The sequence below is a fragment of the Cinclus cinclus genome, chromosome 6 (genome assembly GCF_963662255.1).
Source record: "Cinclus cinclus chromosome 6, bCinCin1.1, whole genome shotgun sequence".
Classification (NCBI taxonomy): Eukaryota; Metazoa; Chordata; class Aves; order Passeriformes; family Cinclidae; genus Cinclus; species Cinclus cinclus.
Genome location: NC_085051.1, coordinates 58,986,913 through 59,006,536, shown reverse-complemented (window position 1 = coordinate 59,006,536; position 19,624 = coordinate 58,986,913).

Sequence of the window (19,624 nt, the reverse complement as noted above, 5' to 3'; positions counted from 1 at the left end):
TATTATGGTATAACACAGCTGGCCAAAAAGGCATCAAAGATTACTTGAAACTGAGGAAATCCTGTTTGCATTGATTTCCTTTCAGTGTAGTAGATATCCACTGGCTGTTAGGTATGGGAAATGGCTGATTGTTTTCTTTTTTTTTTTTTTTTTTCCCCCCTCCATTTAACCTGCATCTGGTGAAACCACTTTGCTCTTTTCCATACTTAGCTCTGGGGTTTAAGCTGATGTTCTGTGTATGTGTAGTCTGGCCTTTTGATTTCTGCTTTGCTTACCCAGGACCTTTGGGTGAGTGGAGGCCACAGATTCCCGAAATGGTTTGGGTTGGAAGGGACCTTAAAGCTCATGTCATTCCACCCCCTGCCATGGGCAGGGACACCTTCCACTATCCCAGGCTGCTCCAAGCCCTGTCCAGCCTGGACTGGAACACTTGCAGGGATCCAGGGGCAGCCACAGCTTCTCTGGGCACCCTGATGGAGCCAGAGGTGTGTCCAGGCTTTACTGCAGTGATGAAGGGGTGGTGCCTCAGCACGACAGGAGGTTCAGGTACAGCTGGTACAGAATTTACATAAACCTGAATTCAGGAAAGCACTTAGTCTGTGTTTAAATACAAGCCCATGGCTGGGACTGTTTAAGTTCTCAAGAGCTTCAGTGCATTGCAGTTATTTGCTGTTATGTTTTGAAATAAAAAAAAAAAAAGCAATTTAAAATAAGTTATTTTTTAAGCTCACTTTAAAGCATTTTCACTAGAAGGGAGAGCATCATTTCCAGTTCAGCTGAGCATTTTTGTTCACTTTTCAACTTGCTGCCATCTGTCACCTTTTCTTTTGCAGATTGAGTTGTGTTTGTATCTCTTCTTTTCCCCCCAAATGTTTGCAAATCAGACAACATTCAAATGTAATCAAATACCTGCACCAGGGTGCTACATCTGAAGTGGATCACTTGAAATTCGTGACTTTTTAAGAGAGCTGATAAATGTTTGCTATGAAAATAATTAAATCAGAATTTCATATGAGGTGTACCCTGCCCACTGTTAGGCTCATTTCATGCAGAATGATAACACTTTGATTTGTGGGGATTTTTTTTCTTTATGCTTTCTGTACTCTTGGTATCTGAGGTATCAATCTATCCAGGTTTAAAAAAAAATAGAATTTGGGAGAAATCTATAACATCTCTAGATGAAATTGATTATTCAAGCTTAGTTCTGTTTAATCAACTATAGCTTTTTGCTATATTTGTGCCCTTTGTATAAATATATAATTTATATGATTTTAATATATTCTGTATATATATACTTGAATTGGCCTGTTCATATTTTGGTTGTAAAATTGTTTTATAGTTAACCTTATAAACATTTTACATGTCCCTTGCCAGCGGTTATGGGATGGACTTTGTCTGCTGCTGTTTTTAAGATAATTTTGCTGTATACATGTTCAGCATTTTAATAATTTGAAAATAGCTTTACTTTTCTTTATAAGCTTTTGCTGTTAAAAAATATCTAACTCTGCAGCATTTTTTTTTTTCTAAAAACCCCAAACTGTACAGTTTTTTTTGTCCCACTCACTGATTGGAAACAGGATAAACATTATTAACCTACAACTCTGTGCTTCTTCCTAGTGCCTTTTCAAAGAGATCTCCTGTGATTCCAAATTTCAAGTCCTTACTTCCACAAGGCAACCTTGTGGCTCATCTCCACGGAGAGTGGCAGCCCAGCCAGGTGGGCAAGAAACACCTTTGGCCTTCAGTTCTGGATGTGGAGGTGCCCGTGCAGGTTCCTCAGGTCCCAAGTGCAGCATCATTCCTGGTTAGATACCTCACCTGGAGAGGCAGCCTCACTCCCCCCTTCCCTGCTGGACTCTGCAAGGCTTCACCTGCTGTGCTTGAAGAGATGCTCGGGACTCACCTGCAGGAGCTGCTCCTGCCTGGATTCAGGCCCTGGAGCTCCATGTGTGCCATTCCCAGCTCTGCTGGCAGCCCTGAGGCTGAGCTGAGCAGGGTCTGCACGTGGTGGTGTCTCTGAGCCCCACGGATTGGAAATACCCAGGCTCCCACCTCCCTCTCCCAGCTGCTTGACTCCTTCCCTTCACCAGTGCAGTTTAATTGCTGCTTCAGGGCTTCAGATCCCCTCCCGTTCCCTGTGGAGAGTGAATGTACAGTGTTGGAAGAATCCTCACTGGAAACAGCACACCATCAGGCTTGGTGTGTTTGGCTTGTGTGAAGAACACTGGATAATGGTTTGTATCCAAGGGAAGTGTCTGTTTGAAACTGTTTAAATAAGATTTTTTTTTTTTCTCTTTTGCTGTCGGCAGTTCTGTGTAACACAAGGGATACTGCAGGAAAGAAAACTCTCAGAATCCCAGAATGGGCAAGGCTGAAAGTGACCACAGGGACTCATCTGCTCCCACCTCTCCCTGCTCAAGAAGGGCCAGCATGGAGCACTTGGCACAGGACTGTATCCAGATGGCTCTGGAGTATCCCCAGGGAGGGAGACTCCACACCCTCTCTGCTCTGTCCAGGGCTCGGTCACTGCACAGGGAAGTTCTTCCTCATGTTCAGGTGGAACTTGTGGGCATCAGTTCCCACTCATTCCTCTTGCCCATCCTCTTGGCACCCCCTTTAGATGTTTACACACATTGATGAGGTCCCTTCTGTTGTCTCTTCTCGAGGCTGAACGTGCCCAGCTCCTTCAGCCTTTCCACCTGAGAGAGGCTCCACTCCCTTCATCCTCGCGTTTGCCCTCTGTTGTTCCTGCTCCAGCATCTCTGTGTCCCTCCTGTCCTGAGGAGCCCAGAACTGGGCACAGCACTCTGGGTGCGCCTCAGCAGGGCTGAGCAGAGGGGCAGCATTCTTTTCTGGGAAGCAGTTTTCCAAATTTTGTGTGGAGTTCAGGGACTTTGCTGTTCAAATCCAGGGTCAGCCCCGCAGAGTGAGATTTGCTGGAGAGGCAGAAGAGTTTGTAACATGATTTTCCTCAATCCCTGCTCTGGTGAAAAGATGGAGCATTCAGTTCTTAGCCCTCACGTTCCCTCAGCTCCATAAACACCTCCTCTGCTCCAGTACCTGGATAGGAAAAAGGAGTTTGTGGATAAATAAAACTGGAGAACCACCCTCAAGTTGATTCAGTATTTCAGTGGTAGGATGTTCCTTGCATCCCGTTTCCAATGCTGGCAATGTATTCCATAACGATTTTTTTATCACCTGTTGATTCTATTTGAATGCCTCAAAAGCAGCTTTGACTGCATGACTTAGAATGAAAAATACTTTTCTAGTCTGATTTCTTTTAAAAGATTGTCTGTCATATCCATGCACACTGAAGCTAGAAGACTTCCCTTTTTCCTGACAGCTTTTTGGGAGAACGCTGAAGTCTAAATAAAATGAGTGGTGAATGCTGTTCTTACTGGGAATTATTGTCCAGTTATACAGGAGTACTCACACAAGACTGTGCTTTGCTCATTAATTTTTTTAAATGTGGTCATTTTGTGCGTCAAGGTACAGTGATAGTACTGTACAGGCTGAGTAATTAAAGAAGAATCTTCTTTTTTTTTTTCCATTGTGAGGGTGGGAATGGGGATCAGAAGAGATGAAAGCCAAGGTTGAGCTGGTTCCAATAGGAACAGCTCCACCTTGAAGCAAAGATGTGCCAGGAACTGCTTGGAAATGTGACTGGAACTGTTCTTGTTTCAGTCCTGAGCCATGCTCTGAAAAGTATTCTCCTCAGTTTGTTAGGAAATTCCGAGATGCCATGGAAAGCCCATGACCTTCCCAGTGAGACACTGCTTGGTGTTTTAATGGCAGTTCTGGAATCTGAGGGTTTGGCTTCAGAGCCTGAGTGTGTCATAGTGAGAAACTGCAATGGAACTGTGGACAGAACTTAATTATGTTTTAGTGCTCACACCACACAAGGAAATTTGGTTTGGCTGTGGTCACTCTTCCTTTAGTGCTCTTGAAGTAGCTGGTGACTTCCTCACCATTTTTTCATTCTTCTGGAAGTGGAAGGAAACTTCTCCCAAGACTATAATTTTTCTGTTCCTCCATCCCACAGTCTTAATACTTTTCCTGGGGTTGGAGAACCATTGGTAGTGACCTGGCTGTGGTGAGGACTGGCAGGCATTTAAATCCATTTTTAGCCTGGTAGGAAAACTGACCTGGCTCTTCCTCAGTTTTTCACCCTCCTGTGAGTCCTTGGTTCCTCATTTTCTATTTATCCATGCAGCTGCAAGTACACAAATAAATACAGCTTGTAACGAAAACACAACCTGGGGTTGCAGTGTCTTTTCCCAGATTTTTCTCATTATTCTGGGTGTTTTAAGCACTCATCACAAGTCTGCACACAGTGTTGTGAGCTGAAAGGACAAATGCAGGTCAGGCTGGTTTTGGGGGTGGGGGTTGGAGAGGGGGTAGTTTCTCGGATGGAGTCACAGTGGCTCTCTGCAAACTGTGTCCCACTGAGTGCAGTGGACACTGGATCTGGGAAGAGCAGTGGAGGGACCCTGGACAGGCACTAAAGGTGGAGCTTGACTGCCTGAGCTGCTCAGTTTTTGTTCATTGGCAGCAGAACACAAACGGGAGCTGCTTGGGCACCCAAACACCACGAAAAAAAGCCACCAAAAAACAAACAACAACAACAACAAAAAAAGTGTCTGTCCAGATTCCCTCATTGAGGGCATATTTATAATTTTCTGGTGGGCATGCCAGTCTCAAGTCACCTGAAGTCCCTCCTGCTGGTGTCCTGGGGATTAGGGATGGGAATGGCCCTGCCCTTGGGTTGGATCCACGATGGAGAGCCCTTGGAATGCAGCACAGCTGTAGGAAAAGCCTCTCCCACAGCGAGCCCTGTGTGATGGAGGGGTGATGGTTACCTTAAAAACAGTGTGGGCAGCTGTTCAACTTCTGGGTATATTTGTAAAATTGGTCTTTTTATACGCCGTGTGAAATGGACTGGAATAATTTCTTTTGCTGTTGTACCTGTGGAAGTACAAGCCATTTTACAGGAAAAAAAACTATAAAACAAATTAAAATATTATCTCAGTATTGTCACTGACTCCTTCAGTTTATTTATTTTCCCTGCTGGTTGGTTGTCAGAGCTTGACTTTGATTTGCAAAAAACCATATAAACAACTTCAAAACTAAATAGTTTCTTTTTCATCCCCTTTCTACTCACCAAAAAAAACCCCAAAGCCTTTGATTGAGGATTCTTAAATATTGGAGGTAGTGGAGCATATTGGGGTGTGAGTGCCCTGGAATTTCAGTTAATTCCCTTCCCTGATTTTTAAATGGAACTTTTTGTTTTCAGTGCCAGCTGCCTTCTTGCAGTGTTAACGTAATTGCTAAATAAAAGCAATTTCCAGGAATAATATGCTTTGTGACTCTTGAAATTAATTTCCATAATAGGAATTCAGTGGTTTGTTTTTCATCTGTGTATTCTGTATCCCTTTTTTTGCGGGTGGCCCCCGTGAATATAGGAGCTTCATATTTTAAAAGGAGCTAAAAGGAATTGTCAGGGGTCTTTTTGGGACTTGGAAAGAACAGTGTTGGCGTGAGCACAGGGAAGGGAAACAGAGATATCTCTTGTGTTTTCTAGATGTGGTCACCTGCCCAGCTGGCTCTTGTGCTCCCATGGAAGTCACGAGTGCTAAATCCTTTCCAGGGGAAATGCTCCTGCCTGAGCAGGAAGCTTTGGGATGTTTGGGTGTAACTGTGCCCACCTCCCAACAGAAGAGTGGGATTTTCCTGTGGGATTGCTCTGTTCAGCCTCACTTCAGGACACCATAAATGTACTCCTAATAGCATGAATGTGGTCCTGGTGGATTCCTGGGCAGGAATTCTGTGCTTGGAGAAAGGCAGTGCACAGGGGAGCAGAGACAGGTAGGGCCCTGCTGGTTTAAAAGGGTTGAAGGTTTTGGGTTGGAATGAGATGATCTTTGAGGTCCTTTCCAACCCAAACCATCCCAGGGAATCTGGGGGAGGGAGAAGTTTCTGCTGCTCCTCAGGGGAGGGGGAAGAGCCTCAAGGCAGGAGCAGAGGCTGAGAGAGGAGCAAGGAGAGGTCAGAGCTGAGGTGCTGCTGCTGTAGCCCCAGCCTGGGGAGAGGGCTTAGGGAATCACTCACCTCATTCCTGCCATGGCAGGGACACCTTCCACTGTCCCAGGTTGCTCCAAGCCCCAGTGTCCAACCTGGCCTTGGACACTTCCAGGGATCCAGAGGCAGCAACAGCTTCTCTGGGCACCCTGTGCCAGGGCCTCACCATCTCACAGCCAGGAATTCTCAGTTCCCAATATCCCATCTATCCCTGCCCTCTGGCAGTGGGAAGCCATTCCCTGTGTCCTGTCCCTCCATGCCTTGTCCCCAGTCCCTCTCCAGCTCCTGGAGCCCCTTCAGGCACTGGAAGGGGCTCTGAGCTCTCCCTGGAATCTTCTTTTCTCTTTCTCTCCTCTCCTCTCCTCTCCTCTCCTCTCCTCTCCTCTCCTCTCCTCTCCTCTCCTCTCCTCTCCTCTCCTCTCCTCTCCTCTCCTCTCCTCTCCTCTCCTCTCCTCTCCCAGCTCATATCCTAAAGCAATCCTCAGTACCCCCCAGGACTGACCCTCTGTGAGCTTGTTAGGGAGATTGTGTGGATTTTGTATCAATTCTGTGACAAGTTTGTTTTTTAATTGAAACCTTCGGCTTCCAGCCTGTCTCCATTCATTTTAAACCAGACAACAGAACCACACATCATCCTAATGATCCCATTCCCTTGCTGCTTTTCTCCTCATCCCTCCAGCTCCCTGATTAAAGATTTGATTTTTTTTTCACTCCTCTCTGAAGGGACCATCAATTCCTATCTGTGTTACCTTGCTGTAAAATTTCACTACTTACTCACAGCAGCTTGTGCTGCTGGGAAATCATCTTTGTGAGAGGTTTCCAGGGCATCTGTGACTCCTGCTTTTCTTTGCCTTTCAAGGCATGGCTGTATGGATGCATATTTTTAGGAGGAACTTCTTAAGAAATCTCTTTCATGTAAAACTAAGGCAGACAGAAGTTTGACAGAAGAGTCTGAGTCTGATACTCTTTTCTTTTCTTTTCTTTTCTTTTCTTTTCTTTTCTTTTCTTTTCTTTTCTTTTCTTTTCTTTTCTTTTCTTTTCTTTTCTTTTCTTTTCTTTTCTTTTCTTTTCTTTTCTTTTCTTTTCTTTTCTTTTCTTTTCTTTTCTTTTCTTCTTTTTCCTGAAATCTCCTGTCTTAAGACTGGCTTGAGATGAGAAAAGACTTCACAGCAGAAAAGAATTAAGTAGAACCCCCAGTTACATCAGGGCTTAAAATCTTAGATGTGCCTGTAGATAATTAAATAATTGTATATACAAAGAAATACTCTTTGGGGATTATTTGCCCTAAATGCTGTATTTTTAAATACAAGGCCTGGCCTTTGAACTGAGCTAAAATCTGCTAATTCTGGTAGGAATTGTTCTCTGCAAGGACAGAAAGGGAGCCAGGGACCAGAAATGGGATGTGCTGCTGCCCATGCTGGTGGGTTTCTGGGTTTCCTCAGGGATGGTTTCTGTGTCCCTGCCAGGCTGCTGGGATCCAGCTGTGGCTCTGCACAGCCAGCTGTGTTAGCAGGGACAGGAGGCACAGCCCCAAGGGGGACAGGATCTGGGCTGAGGTGCCTGCTGAGCAAAGGGCACAAATCCAGCTCAGCTGGGCAGGGAGAGCAGGGAACAACATCTGGCACATCTTGGGTCTGTGGAGCAACCCCTCCCCTCTTTATTTCTCCCTGATTAAATGGAAGTGAGGAGTCAGGGAAGGGATGGAGGAAGGGAGAATGGGCCAGAGTAATTCCTCTGATGAGAGGGTCCAGATGAGGATTAAGCTGAGCTTTGTCCAAGCTGTGTCTGTACACAGGGAGTCTGTTCTGGCTTTGGATGTGCTTTAGCAAACCTTACCCGTGAGTGGGCCTGGAGGAATCATGGGATGGTTTGGGTTGGAAGGGACCTCAAGGATCATCTCATTCCACCCCCTGCCATGGGCAGGGACACCTTCCACTGTCCCAGGCTGCTCCAAGCCCCATTTTTCAACCTGGCCTTGGACACTTCCAGGGATCCAGGGGCAGCCACAGCTGCTCTGGGCACCCTGTGCCAGGGCTTCGCCACCCTCAGCCAGGAATTTCATTCCCAATATCCCACCCATCCCTGCCCTCTGGCAGCTGGCAGCCATTCCCTGTGTCCTGTCCCTCCATCCCTTATCCAAAGTCCCTTTCCAGCTCTCAGTGGCAGAAAGGCACCAAGGGTGCTGCCACATCCATCCCATGTCACGGGAGCTGCATGGGCACCTAAAGCCAAAAAAATTCACCTTTCCCAGAGGAAGGCGCAAGCTAACAGCATGGCAGGTTTCACTTCTGGCTTTTCCCTGCTCAGCTCTTGTTCTGGCTGTTTTTCATTTCCCCTTTTCTAAGCAGAGAACAGGAACTACAGGGTGACCTGGCACTGCCTGAAATGGAGATTATTAAAAAAAAAAAAAAACCTGGCTTTTCACTAAATGATTGTATCCCCTCCTTGTGAGCAGATAATAAGCACATCCCTTTTTTCAGTGGGAATTTTCTCTGCAGACTCCAGTGACTTTCTTCAGGTGTTTGTTTTTCCTTCACCCTCTGGGTGCTCCCAGGAGCGTTGTCCCTTTGGCAGGATCTGTTTTTTACCTTCCCTCCCTTCCCATCAGGATACACCACCCCAGCCCTGGAGTCCTCTGGCTTGGCTCTCAGTCTGGGGATCCTCCTGCCTTTCCCTTGGCTGGGGAGAGCTGTGCTGGCAGGAGAGCCAGCCCCTCCTCGGGAGCAGAGCCAGGAGGGTCAGTCCCAGCCAGATCAGGAGCACTGGGGGATTTCAGTGCCTGTAACCCAGCGTGTCTAGACAACCAGGAGCCTCCAGTGCAGGGAGCAGCCAGTTTTCCAGGCAGTCCCTGGAGCAGCAGGGGAAATCTTTCCTCCCCAGCACACAGATGTTGGTGCTCACCATGCTGTTCTGCAGGATCCCGAGCTTATGGACAGAGAGTGGTGACACTGAACTCCTTCCCACTGTGACATTCCTCATTCCATTTTAGCTTTTATATTTTTTTCAGAATCTCTGCTGCTTGGTGTGTAACTCTGGAAGTTCATGTTAGGTGTCAGTAAGTTCTCTTCCCAGGGGAGTCAGACAAAACAATCCCTTCCCAGCTGCAGAACCAAGGACAACCAGTACCCAAAAAGCAGAAACCACAGTGAGGGAAATGGGGCAAGGCAGGGGCTGAGACTGCAGAGCCTGGGGCTGTGGTTGGACAATTGACCCCAATGTGCAGAGGAACCAAAACTTATAAAAGTGTAAAAACTCGTGAGCAGGATCCATCTTGGATGTGATTTGGGTGTAGCCCCAGCCAGGCTCTTGCACTGCCCAAGGTGGATCCTTTCAATAAATCCCTGTTTTATCCCTTTTGCTCTGCCTAGTCTCTGTTCCAGGTCAGCTTTTCCAGGAGACACTCAGGACATTCCCGTGTCCAGGGAGTGCAGAAAGGACTTGGACATGTGTGGAGCAGCAAGAACCTGAACTTGAGAGACTCCAGGTTTGATCTGTCCATGCAGCCCAGTCCATTGAGTCCCACCAAAAAACTCACTGCAAGCCTGAGATTTCCAGCATATGGAAGCACACAAATATCCAACCCCCTTTTTTTTCTTCGCTTGGATAGGATTTTCAGGCAGGAGGTTCCTGTTTAAATATAAATAGTTCAAAGCCCCCAGTCAAGAGGCAGGATCTGCAGCCTCAGTGTCAGGGTGTTGTATTAAAAGGAGCAGCTTGTTGTCTACATCCTAAAAGTAATCCCATCCGAGTGCCAGGGAAGATAATTTTTGTTGGTCTTTGCTCAAAAATTCAAAGCTCCACTGCTGCAGATTCTTTTAAATAGAAAAACTTCATATCTGGATAAAGTTTTCCCAACTCAAAAAACTACCACCAGTTGGGTGCAAGTGAATTCCACAATGAGCATCTTCCCTCCTTCATCAGGTTCCAAACACAAGTGTTGGGAGTGGCTTGTTCTGCAGCAACACAGCATTTTTACCTTTATCTCAAAGAACAAAATCAATTAAAATATACAAAACATCCTTAAAGGTGACATTTACAGAAAAATTCAGGGGTTCAGTGACTCCCTGGTGGTTCTGTGATGGAGACATCAGAGGTGCCAGCAAACACACCAGAAATTCCATCTAAAGCCCGAAGTCTTTCAAGTGACTCAGGGTGCCAGACTGGCTGGGAGCAGAATCCAGACCTTGTTTGCAGATATGGAGGATTTGGCATATTTTGTATTCAAGGTCTGCAATTAATGAGCAAGAGCCTGGCAGGAGAGAAAACCCCATCCCCAGCTCAGCACAGTGAGCCCTGCCCTGCTGCACCTTGCTGCTCTGGGTCCTTTTTTAAGGGAAGTTTTTGGAAACTGAGGCTTTGGCAGCTCTGTGAAGCACCATCAGTGTCTCCATGAGCAAGGATCAAAGCAGCCTCCTGCCCTTCTGAACTGGTGACACGCTCACACTGATGGATTTCTCTGAGAAAACCCCAAATATCTCGGGTTTGAAGCAAATAAATCCACAATGGGAGAACAAAGCATCTGATGGATGCTGCAGCCCGGGATTCCCTTTGGAGCCCTGCCCTAAGCACAGGATTCTTTTGGGACCCTGTAGAGCATCCAGCAGCCCTGAATAACAGCTCCCAGCCCTGGGGCTTGTCTAAACTCTTCTTTCAGCAGGGGTGGGATGAGGGTTGAGCTCTCACATCATCACTACTTGTGAAACTGTGACAGGGGCACTCGTGTCTCTCAAAGGTTGAGGTGTCACTGTGGTTTGTTTGTTTGGTTATTTGTTTGTTTTCCACTGGCATCAGCAGTTTCTGCTGTGCTTTTGTTCCTGTTGACAGAGGATCACTATAGGATGATGCACAGGTTTGAGTGGTCTCCAGCTTCTCACTGCTGAGTGTGCTGCTATTGTCTTATTAACTTATTAACTTATTGTCTTATTAACTGCTCTGGGTAAATGAGTGTGTTAATTAGTGCTGGGAGGTGAAGGAAAATGAGGGATCAGAAGTTCTTAGAGTGTTTTGTGTTGGAAGGGACATTAAAGCCCATCTCATTCCAACACCCTGCCGTGGGCAGGGACACCTTCCATTATCCCAGGATGCTCCAAGCTCCATCCAACCTGGCCCGGAACACCTCCAGGGATCCAGAGGCAGCCACAGCTTCTCTGTGCTGTGCCTGTGATCTCCCCATGAACACAGCCCAGCCTCTGACAATCTTTCCCTTAAGCAGGATGGGATCCTTATGGTCCTTCCCACACAGCTTTTTCTCTGCCCTTAAGACCTTTCTGCGCCTTTTCAGGTTCTCTTACTGGCTCTGGACATGTGGCTCTCCTGCAGAGCTCCTCAGTGGGACACTGTGGTGTGGGGTCACATCCCAGACTTGCAGTCCCCCTATTCCCACCCATGAGGAAGCTGGGAAGTGTTGGGAGTTGCTGGTTTTGCTGGTCTGAGCTGAACCTGGTGGGATTGAGGCTCCCCTGGCTGCAGATCCCCACCCCAATGGGGCTGGAATCCTCTCCATATGTCAAATTCCCCTCCTGCCATCAGCCTCATTCCCTCTTGGAATTGCTAAGGTTGGAAAACACCTTTAAGGGCATTGAGTGTAACGATTTTGCAGTTCTGCTTTCCAATGTCAGGGCTTTTCAATCCAAAATCCTCCTGGAATTCCTGTCTGGAGTTCCCTGCTGTGGTCAGGCTGAGCATTAGCTCATGAACAAGGAGAACACTCGTGTTTGGTGCTTATTCCTGCACACCCTCCCAGCAGAACCAGTTATTTTGGCATTTCTTTATCCTTTGAGCTGAATTCAGCACAATTACCTGTGGTTTTCCACCTGGGACAGACATCTGGTGGGAAACAACCTGGGTCATTCCTTTTGCCTTATCCTACCCTGTATCCACACTAAACCATCTTTGTCCTTTCCCAGAACTTCCCTGCTATCCACAGTTAATCAGATGTCATTAACAGCACTGTGTTGACTCTGGGGGGGTTTCTCACTTAGGACCCAACATTTTCTTTTCACTTCCCTCTTTTTCTATTTATTTTTATTTATTTTAATTTATTTTTTTTTCCTTTTCCCTTTTCCCAGCGATAACACCAAACTCTGTACTCCAGGATTTACAAAGGTAAAGCCTCTCCTTGCAGAATCCACCAGCGGCCATCAAAGTCCTGGAGGTTTTAATGTTTTTATTCCCTGGTGATTAACCGGGTGCTTCCCCCTGTCCCTGCCTGCCAGGCAACTCACCCATTCTATTTAATCGGATTATGCAAAGTGCTTTGCAGTGTGGATGAGGCAGAGACCTGGCACGACGCTGGGATGAGCTCAGATTTGGGGATGGAGATGCGGGATGCAGGCACTGCTGTGCTCCCCGTGATGCTCCTCAGGGATATCTGGGGATTTCCTTTAATTCCCTCAGCAAAAGGAGCAGGAATCAGAGAGGTTTTTATTTTTTCTCATTTTGGGTGGAGGATGCTGCTGGGAGAAATGGGGAATCCCTGTCCCCATTATCCAGTTCCTGGGATACTCATTCATCCCTGTCACTCCAAAGAGACTTTTTCTAGGATTTCATTTTCTGGCCAGCTCTTGATTTTCTAGCAAATCCAAACCTGTCAGAAGAAAAAGGAACCTGGCACTTGCCCCACCTTGGTCTCTGTCCCTGCTCTTAGCACGGACCCCCAAAGCACTCTGGATTCCAGGCAGGATACTGGAAGTGAAAGGAGATTCCTGGAGTTCTCCACCACCTATTGTGACATCATCCTGATTTTTTCCCCTTCCTCTCTCTTTTGTTTTAAGGATTAACATCTAGAGCTATGTGAATGTATCAGAATTGCAGCTATCTCTTATTTTCCATTTTTTTAAAGCCCACGTGGTTGCAGGGGGAACACAACCCCAAAGAGAATGCACATCAAAAGGAAGACAAATATAGAACATTAAAAAAAAAAAAAAAGACAATTTTGAATAATATCAATGTATGAGTGAGATTTTTTTACAAAATCTGCCAACTTTGAAGGCAGTCTCATGACTTATGAATATTTAGATCTGACAGTCCTGGATACAGGCTTTTCCTTGAGCTTATTTGGGAAAGTGGTGCTAAACTCCAGTGAGTGATGAGCTCAAAGCAGCTCAGGGTGTTGGAGTTGTGTGAACTCAATTCCTTTAGTTTTGGGGGTTTAAAGGGAGGGTGATGTTTGACCATTCCACGGAATTCTTTGGGTTGGGAAGGACCCTAAAGATCGTGAAATTCCACTATCCCAGGTTGCTCCAAGCCCCATCCAGCCTGGCCTTGAACACTTCCAAGGATGAGACATCCACAACTCCTCTGGGCACCCTGTGCCAGGGCCTCACCACCCAGAGGCACTGAGGTTTTGGGAAGCAGCCCACCCTAGGAAAATCTGCTCCTCTGAGCACTTTGCATTACAGTCCTGAGCTTGGAAAGAGAACTGGGAGCTGGTTTAGCCTCCTGCATCCTTAGGAGACCGACCTGGCCTTCCTAAAATGCTGTGAGATGTGAGGAAATAGCAATTTGGGGATCATTTCCCCTTCAGAGAACGGGGAGTCAGAATCCCAGAGTGGTTTGAGTTCGAAGGGACCTTAAGGCTCACTCCATCCCAACCCCCTGCCAAGGGCATGGACACCTTCCACTATCCCAGGGTGTTCAAACCTCCTCCCAAAAAGGATCTGGAGGGTTTTTCCTGGTGACTTTGGCAGGAGAAAAAAGCGGAGCTGAGCAAATAATGAGCCAAAGGTGCAGCTCGAGGCCTTGGTGTTGGTTTTGTGATAAAGGTCCAGGGGTGCTCTATTCCCAAGGAAATACTGCTCTAATAAAGTGATTATACATTTTTCCAGGTGTATTTAGGGTTAGGAGGCTAAGAGGAAATTTCTAGCTGAATTCCTGGCTGTGGGGTAATGCTCTTTCCATGCTCCTCCCTGCCAAGAATCACTTAATTATGAGTAATTAAAAACAATAACCCCAACCTATAGCAGGGCTTTGGTTTGGCTCAAAAACACTGAGGGATTTGGGGACAGGAAAACTGAATAAAGGAATAAACAACAACAACAACAAAAAAGTGAACTGAGTGACCTTCTGTGCAGGTGGGACTTGGCAAAGAGGGGGTTCTGGGGGGAAAAGGGGTGTGGGGGAGGGAGGGAGGGAGGGGATCTCCTTATCAGGGCAGGGATTTTGGCTGCAGGCAAAGAGTGCCTCGTGCTGGAGCCAGGGATGCTGTTTGGTTCCTTAAAAGAAAGCACAGAAGAGTTGCTAATTCTGTCATATCGCTCCTTATCCTCCCTGCCAGACCAAAAAATTAAAAAAAAAAAAAATCAAAAATCTGTGTTTTCTGCAGGGATTTGGAATTGCTGTGGGGGACCAGGGGCTGTTGACTCGGTGGTGTGTGTGAAGATGCAGCTTTCCCAGGAAAACCTGATGTGTTTGGACGGGGGCTGGCTCTCAGATGAAGTGAAAAATCTGAACCCTTTGACCATTCGTGGTGAAAATCTGAGGGGATTAATTTGATTTTCCCCTTCCCTGCCAGGGATTTGATTATAGACCCTCCAAAATGCAACACTTAAAGCAGGAAAATTATTCCAACATGAAACTTTATCCCTGAGAAATTGGAAGTTTTACTCAAGCCTCATCTTATAGAAAACAGCAGAGGAAAGTTTTGAGATTTACACCTCTCAGCTGTGCCCCACCAAGGAAAGCCTGGGTAGTTTGAAAAGTGTGGTTGAAAATGCCCTTTGCTAATTGTTTGTCCTGGAGGTGTGCATCAAATGAGGGTTTGTTTTTTTCTTTTTTTTTTTTTTTGAAAGTGCTTCAAAACCACACAAAGATCTGGAGCTGTTGCAGACTTTCACTGGGTTTTGGGGGTGGATTCCCTCATTCAGTGCCCTGGGGCTTTAGTGAAGCAAAAACCAAAGTGGGATCTTCCTGTGGTCCATCCATGGTTATCCTGGAACTCAGAGACCCCCAAGGGGACAGGGGGGGTTGGCACAGGGACATTTAACCCTGCCAGGGCTGTGGGTTTGAGCTCCTGGCAATAATTTCTCCTGTTTTCTATTAGGGTGGGTGCTCAGAGCCCTGGGCATGGGTGGGTTTGTACCTGGAGGGGTTGGATGTGTTTCAGTGAGATACACGTGGATATTGTGCACATCAAACCCTCTGAGGGCAAACTCCTGGGCTGAGGGCTTTGGAAATATTCCTGGCTTCGTGGCAGAAGGGGAGGGAGCTGGAAGTGATGGAGGGAAAATGTGATGTCGAGGGAAAAGGGCGGGGGAGGATGGAAAAGGAGGGACATTGGGGTTATGATAACCACGGGGACAATAAAACAAGTGTGAGGCTGGGAGGGAGCCTGTGGCTGGAATCTCCTTCCCCGGGTGTTGATGCATCCATCTGGCTCTGTGGCCTGGATTCTGTCCAGCCAAGGGGAAAGGTGGGGAGGGGGCAACAAAAAAAAAAAAAAAAAGTTGGTATCAATTACATTTCTCCAAACTCAGAGTTGGGTTTGGCTTGGAAGGGACTTTCAAGTTCATCATAAAGATCATCACCTCCTGCCACGGGCAGGGACAACTTCCACTGTCCCAGGTTGCTCCAAGCCCCATCCAGCCTGGCCTTGGACATTTCCAGGGATCCAGGGGCAGCCACAGCTTCTCTGGGCACCCTGTGCCAGGGCCTGCCCACCCTCACAGGGAACAGTCTGTGTGGTCCATGCAAGGTACTTACTGTTCCTATTCAATTTAAATGTGGATCGCAAGCAGCCAGGCTGGGATGGACTGGGATTACTGGGTGGGGTAGATGTGCCTTTCTGCCTGGCACTGAGGGAACAGGACCACCTGCACCCACCAAATATGTTTGGTCCAAGGTTAAGCTCTAAGATCTTGGAGGTCTTTTCCAACCTCAGTGACTCTGTGAAATGTGGGTGGGGTGCCCAGGAGCCAAATTCCTCCTCTCTGGTCAAACCAGATGCCAAGGCAGAGGAATGTGTGGAAAGCCAAGTGTTTGGTGGCCTGAAGGGACCCTCTGGTTGCAGTTTGTCCCAAGATCCAGGAGCATCCTCCCAGAGCCTGATTCATCACCCACCCATCATCTCTCTGGGATGGCCGGGAGCAGCAGTTTGTATCCTCACTCCCTTCAAAAACCCTTTTAAATCTTCTGCAAAAAGCTTGCAGGTTTTGCCAACAGAGTCCGCGTAAAAAAAAAGCCACAGCAAGTGTCTGGAGCAGCCCTGGCTGTGATCTTGAGCTGCCTGGAGAGAGCCACGGGCACACGGATGCCGGCGGAATAACAAGGACACGGCAGCTGCGGAGGACAGGACAATTTATTTTTGCAGGGCAGTAAAACCCGCTCGGTGCCAGGCTCTGGCAGGAGCTGAGGCTCTGATTTTCTCCTTCCTCATCTCCAGGTACAGTTTTCCTTGGATTCAGCCCTGTGCTTGCTACAGCACATTCCTGACATCCCCTCCTGGAGGTGATGCTGAGAGGGGCTCTCCTGGACCCGGCAGGTTTTGGGTTCCTGTGGAAAGGGGATCCCCCACAGTGAGCTCGGTTTGTGTTTAATCCCTCCCTCCTCCACCTAAATCATGGAGGAAGGGTTCACATGTGGCTGTTAGAGAGAGGGGTGAGGGAATTTATCGTGCTCTGACTGCTGCCAGTGAATATCCAGGCAGGGCTCTGAGCAGTGAAGGATTTCTGGATTTATGGGAGAAGGAGTACAGATGCAGGGCAGGAGCCAGCTGGGAATATTCCCTGATCCAGCAGTTTAACCTGCAGGACTGAAGGCTTTTAGGGCTGGTGCAGGGGCACAGGGAATGCCATGAGGAGATGGCTGGACACCCCCACCCTTCCTGGAGCCAGGGAGGGCACATCCAGGGAAAAGCAAAATGTTCTGATACCAGACAGCTGCACTGGGGAGGAGGGGAGAGATGAACAGGGTTTTGGGGTGGGATTGGATGCCCAGCACCCAAGGAGCTGCATCCCAGCGTTGGGTGAGGCTGGCCGGAGGGGCAGGACAGGAGCAGAGGGCACCTGCATTTCCCTCTGGCCATGCCAGGCCCTTGCCCAGCACTGGCAGAGCTCTGGGTGCTGTGCTCCATCCCCTTAAACCAAAGCAGAAGCCCATTTTTTGAGCTCAGCTGGGTTTTTGCAGGTGGGGAGAGAGGTTGGGTTCACCTTGAGCTCAACAGAGGCTGTTCTCTCCCAGGATCAACCTTTTCCCTGAGCACACTGAAATCCTGGTGTGCTGCTTGTGGTGCTGGTGGGGATCCCCTGCAGCAACCCCAGCTCTGCACCTTGTCCCCAAACTCTGCCCACGAGTCCTGCACCCAGGTCCTGCCGTCCTGGCTGATTTTCCATTTTAATCTCTTGTACTCTCTGTATCTTTGAGTCTTCCCTGGCTTGGAAATGACTTTTTTTATTATTTTCTCTCTCTCTCTCTCACTCTTCATGCTACCATCGGCTTTCTGACATGGGGGTTTTATTGGAATAAAAGCAGATTTTTATCTCCCAAGCCTGTTTATTAAACTCTCTCTCTTCTTCCACTGTGAGCTACCACCCACCCTCCAGGACGTTTGTCGATTCAAATCAGGTTTAATCAACTCACAATATTGGACACAGTAAAATTGGATTTTTGAAAGCCCAATAAAGTTGTGTCACTGCTCTGCACCGTGGCTGGAGGAGCTCAGATTTCATCACATCGTGTCAGCAGCCACAAGGAGCAGCCCATGAGAAACTCATCTGCTGGGAGCAGCAAGCTGCTAAAAATGGATGGAGCCTCTCCCGAAGAAATATTGACTATTAGTATCCTTATTAACATTCTGCTGTCAGAAGTGACCAGTGGTAATAAATACAGCTGTGTCTTCTCATCCCCCTGCCCATTCATCACTGTCTGCCTGAGCTTCCCTTGGTGCCCAACTGCTCCCCACTGTGCATGACCCCTCCCTTGGAGCCATCTCTCTGCTCAAAAGGAGCTGTTTGCCCTCATATTGTGCCTATTATTATTATTATTATTATTATTATTATTATTATTATACTTGGGTTGGAAGAGACCTTAAAGCCCATCTCATTCCACCCCCAGCCATGGGCAGGGACACCTGCCACTGTCCCAGGTTGCTCCAAGCCCCAATGTCCAGCCTGGACTGGAACACTTCCATGGATCCAGGGGCAGCCACAGCTTCTCTGGGCACCCTGTGCCAGGGCCTGCCCACCCTCCCAGCCAGGAATTCCTTCCCAATATCCCATCTAACCCTGCCCTCTGGAAATGGGGAGCCATTCCCTGTGTCCTTTCACTCCATCCCTTGTCCAAAATCCCTCTCCAGCTCTCCTGGAGCCCCTGGGAATGGATGCTGCAGATCCTGATATTCACCTGTGGATCCCAAAATCTCTTTGTGAGTCTGTCCCCATGGAACCAAACCTTTGGGGGTTTTGGGCTGGGGATTGAGCATCACTTGTGCGTTTAGCTGTGGGGTTAGGGCATCCCTATCCCACCATCCCGATGGAGCTGTGGCCAACAGGACCAGCTTGCAAGGGACTTGGCTGCTCTGAAGGAATTAAATATTCACTGAGCAGTGAGTGAGTGTCTCTGCTGCTGCAAAGCAGCATTTTAATGTCTGGGAACCACTGGTGACCAGCCACTTTGGGGTAAAAAATGCCATAAAGGCAAACCAGGTTGTTTTGGTTGGCATTTTGGGATAGGATGGGCTTTGCTGGGCAGAGCACAGCAGTACTTGGCCCTCCTGTGGTCCTAGCCCAGCAGGAACAGTTTAACTTTTAATTAAGAACAAGTACTAAAGCCCATTTTAAAAATATGTTTTGAATGGCTGCATCATAAATTAAGGTCAAAATGCAATTTTTAAATTCTCAATCTATGATGCAGAACTCTCTTTATTGATTTTCTACATGATTTGCAGGAGGTCCCATCATTGTTTTGACAGTTTTATCCTGGAGTAATAGACTTCCTTTTGGATAATTACAGTTCCTACATTAAATTTCAATCTTCTGTTGGACTTAGATAATCACACTTAGATCGTGTTTCTTTCTTTAGCTGTACATACTCAATCAACTTGGGATAACAGCACTAATTGTTTTAACACTGGAATTTCAAGGCTTCCAGAGGCAAGTTGAAAGCTTAATCATGGAAAAAAAACCAAACCTTTCATATTCAACATTGATGACAGCACTGATTTTTTAAGCAGTGAACATTTATTTTGGGGGGAGGAAACAGCCAAATAGGTGACGTTGATCCACCACAGAAGATATTTAAAGCTGATAAAATGCACGTGTCCAGTTTCAATGTGTCTCATCCTAGGTCGTGGAGGATCCTTCGGTGAAAACGCCACTACTTCCCTCTCCCAGCCCAGCACTGTGGGTGTTTGAGACTGTTAATTAGCCTTTACCAGAGTATGAAAACAGATTCTCCCTCTAGAGCAAGCACAGGAAGGTGTTTTAGAGCTGATGCTGCAGCCACTGCCGTGTCAGGGATATCTCAGCATCTCCAGCCTGCAGTGATCTCTCCCTCCGGTTCCCGATCATTAAAAGGAAATTAATTTCACCAGGCACTGACGTAAGTAAACTCT